This window comes from Sorghum bicolor, chromosome 6, assembly GCF_000003195.3.
Source record: "Sorghum bicolor cultivar BTx623 chromosome 6, Sorghum_bicolor_NCBIv3, whole genome shotgun sequence".
NCBI classification, from domain to species: Eukaryota; Viridiplantae; Streptophyta; class Magnoliopsida; order Poales; family Poaceae; genus Sorghum; species Sorghum bicolor.
The window spans coordinates 35742825-35746132 of NC_012875.2; the positions used below are offsets into that span (position 1 = coordinate 35742825).

At 43.1% G+C, this 3308-nt stretch overlaps 1 long non-coding RNA gene across 1 annotated transcript; it reads right to left on the minus strand.

The window, feature by feature from the left end:
* Positions 1575-2901, minus strand: LOC8070806. The gene is made up of 2 exons (XR_002454038.1): positions 2477-2901; positions 1575-2386 (listed from the first exon to the last, which is right to left on the minus strand). It is a non-coding gene; the product is annotated as an uncharacterized LOC8070806 (long non-coding RNA).

Consider the following 3308-nt stretch of genomic DNA (forward strand, 5'->3'; position numbering starts at 1 on the left):
CTATCCACAATTAATACAATATTTATCATATGCATGTGTCCACCTTGATGACCTTAGCAAAATCATAGATGATTGTTATCTTGAATTCCTTGTTACCTCTTTGGATATGCATTTGGGTAGTTCTTGCTAGTGCTTGATTATAATCCATGATCTTGTAACATGAATGTTTGGATACACAATAAACAATAAAATAAGCTTCCTGGCAACTTGAACATAAAGGGTGGAAAGAACTCTAGCTTTTGCTAGATTGATCTTGACCCTCCATAAGGACTTATCCCTTGGCAAAAGCTGGGACAACTCGTACAGCCATGAGGGCTATATGGATCTGGTTTTAGCTCAATATGAGGACCTTTTTCTAGCTTGTTAGCGGTTACCTTAAATGGTGTAAGAATGGCTAGACACGTTGGGTATAGTGTGGCCTCTGTCCATGTGTATAGGCTGCGGGTTATGTGCCATGGAAGGGGGGCTCTATATCTGCCTGCCGAGTGAATCTAATGGCCCTAACTTGTTAGACGAAACCTTTGAAAGGCTTCATAGTGATACCTGCCGACCTCCCTAGGAAGGGGGTTAAGAGACTCATGACCTCGGGCGAAAGGGTAAATCACGACTCATGGGTAAAGATGTACAACCTCTGTAGAGTGTTAAATCTGGTATACTAGCCGTGCCCACGGATACGGGCGGCCCAGAAAACTGACGGAATAGATGGACACTGATGAATATGATTAATGACAATAAATGATGGTTTGTTATGTTGTTTAATTGTGTTATTCTTAATTCTTGTATACATTGATCATGTCGTTATGAGATTAATTATGCTACCTTGATATTTGCTATCCAATGATTAAACATGCTATCCACTATTAAAAGCTAAATGCAGTCAAACCAGTGTCAGCTGTTTGAGCCTCATGAACCCTTGGTTATACTTGTTGAGTACGATATGTGCTCACTCTTGCAATTCCCCCCTCACTTCAGGACTTGTTTTGGGCTTGTGATCAACCAGTCAGTTGGATCCTGTGGAGAGAAGTTAATACCCGAAGTTTGGAGTTGTCTATCCGTTGTTTGATGCTAAAGGTTATCTCTTTTATATTACGTACGTTATATATTTATGCATTGTCTTTTGATATTACTCCTTATTTGTAGCTATATGTGAGATTTGACTTCTAAAACTCACATATGGTGCATATCTGGTTTTGTCCTTAAAATCGGTTATTACACTAGCACACTTTTGTTTTGTACTCTTATATATCGACCACATTTTCTAAAACAAATATTTTGAGCTTTTTATGCTCGGCCTTGTTTAGTTCCGAAAAGTGAAAAGTTTTCGGTACTGTAGCACTTTCGTTTGTTTGTGACAAATATTATCCAATCATGGACTAACTAGGATCAAAAGATTCGTCTCGTGATTTACAGCTAAACTGTGTAATTAATTTTTATTTTTGTCTATATTTAATGTTTCATGCATGTGCCACAAGATTCGATGTGACGGGGAATCTTGAAAACTTTTTGGTTTTCAGGGTGAACTAAACAAGTGTATATAACGTTTTCCGTTATCATTCAGCCTAAATGTTATTCAATAGTGCTAAAACTGAATATGTTGATCTCTTCACATCAAGACAATTTGTAGTTTCCACCTTGATACAACATACAAGCTCTCCACTAGGTTACCTCAAACTAGCACAACGTTAACTTGAGCCTTGGTTCCCCACTGGGCAAGCTCAAGTTGGCGCGGCAATGCCGTGCAAGTTTTCTAGTAGTAACCAGCACCAACACATAGTTCAATAGATCATACTATCCTGGAACAACTAATAACCCAACTACAACTATGCATGCTGACTTATTACATGCTGCCATCCAACAAAAGCAGCCAGTAATCCAAAAGACAACTAAAGCACCCATCTTCCTCTCCTTCTGCAATTTCACAATCCTAGCCTGTAGCCGACCCCTTTCTTCTTCAACCCTCTGCACTTCACCTTGCATATCCAACAAAAGCAGCCAATAATCCAACAAAGACAACTAAAGCACCCATCAAGATCGTCCTCTCCTTCTGCAATTTCACAATCCTAGCCTGTAGCCGACCCCTTTCTTCTTCAACCCTCTGCACTTCACCTTGCATGATGGCCACATCCCTCCTGACTTCCACAAACATGCGTTGTCTGTCTTCATTGAACTTGACAGCGGCTTCCACCTGAGCCTGAAGCCTTTGATTTTCCCTTGCTGCACCACCCATGATTCTTGCAATCTCCATTCTTGCTTCTTCCAAACACCTTTCAGCTTCTACTGTTTCACCACGCCAGTACTTCACTGCATCGCGCAAATCAAGCGGAAGCTACTTCAAGAACGCACTGGTTGGCTGGTCCACCCATCTAAAGAAATCGCAACCACCATCCTACAAAGCAAATCAACCACCCCATAATCAGCAAAATAGTGATCATCTAGGCCCTCTATAGACTATATATTCGTGAAGAGGATTACTTACACGAGCCCGGGCGCACTTCAAATACCTCAATCTTGGGTTCAGAGTGCTCCAAGAGATGAATCGAGCGGCCTTAGCACCGCAGTTGCAAAGCACTGCTGGGGTGTACTCCAGTGGTCCTTCACGATATGGAATGGGCGTCGACGAATCCACATTCCGCCGCCAATAGTCCGAGGAGGTACCCATGCTCTGGCTAGATCCACTTAAGCTCGCCATTTCCGCTTCAGGTTGGATGCGGCGGAGGCCTACTAAGCGGCGGCGGAGCGGCGAAGGAGAGGATTGGCTCGCGGTGGTGCTCCGACTGGTTAGGGGCCAGGAACGGGAGTGGGGATGTGTGGCCAGATCTAGAATGGACCGATCGAGACGGGGGTGGTGGCGAGTGGCGACCTAGCTTTAGGCCTTGTAATTAAGTTGCCTCCTCCGTCAGAACTTAGAACGAGCCGGCCCAGGAGGACGTACGAGTGCTCGCTCACGACAGCCTGTGCGCGAGGCCCAGCTGCAGCGCTCGCATGCGGCAGCCTACGTACGTTCAGGGCGGAGATGAGCCGCGAGGGATCAGCTCGTTGAGCTTGACGGACATTGGCGGACGTACGCCCTCTTGGCTCAAAACTTTTTTCACAGGTTTTTTTAGCAAAAGACTCCATGTATTTAGTATTTTTCTATACTTATTTTATGAATCTTCGCCTTTAAATACTTTGAATCAATATTGAATTATCAATATTAGCTATATCCATTAAGCCTTGTTTAGTTTCTAAAATATTTTGCAAAATTTCTTAGATTTCCCATCATATCGAATCTTGTGGTACATGAATGAAGCACTAAATATAGATAAAAG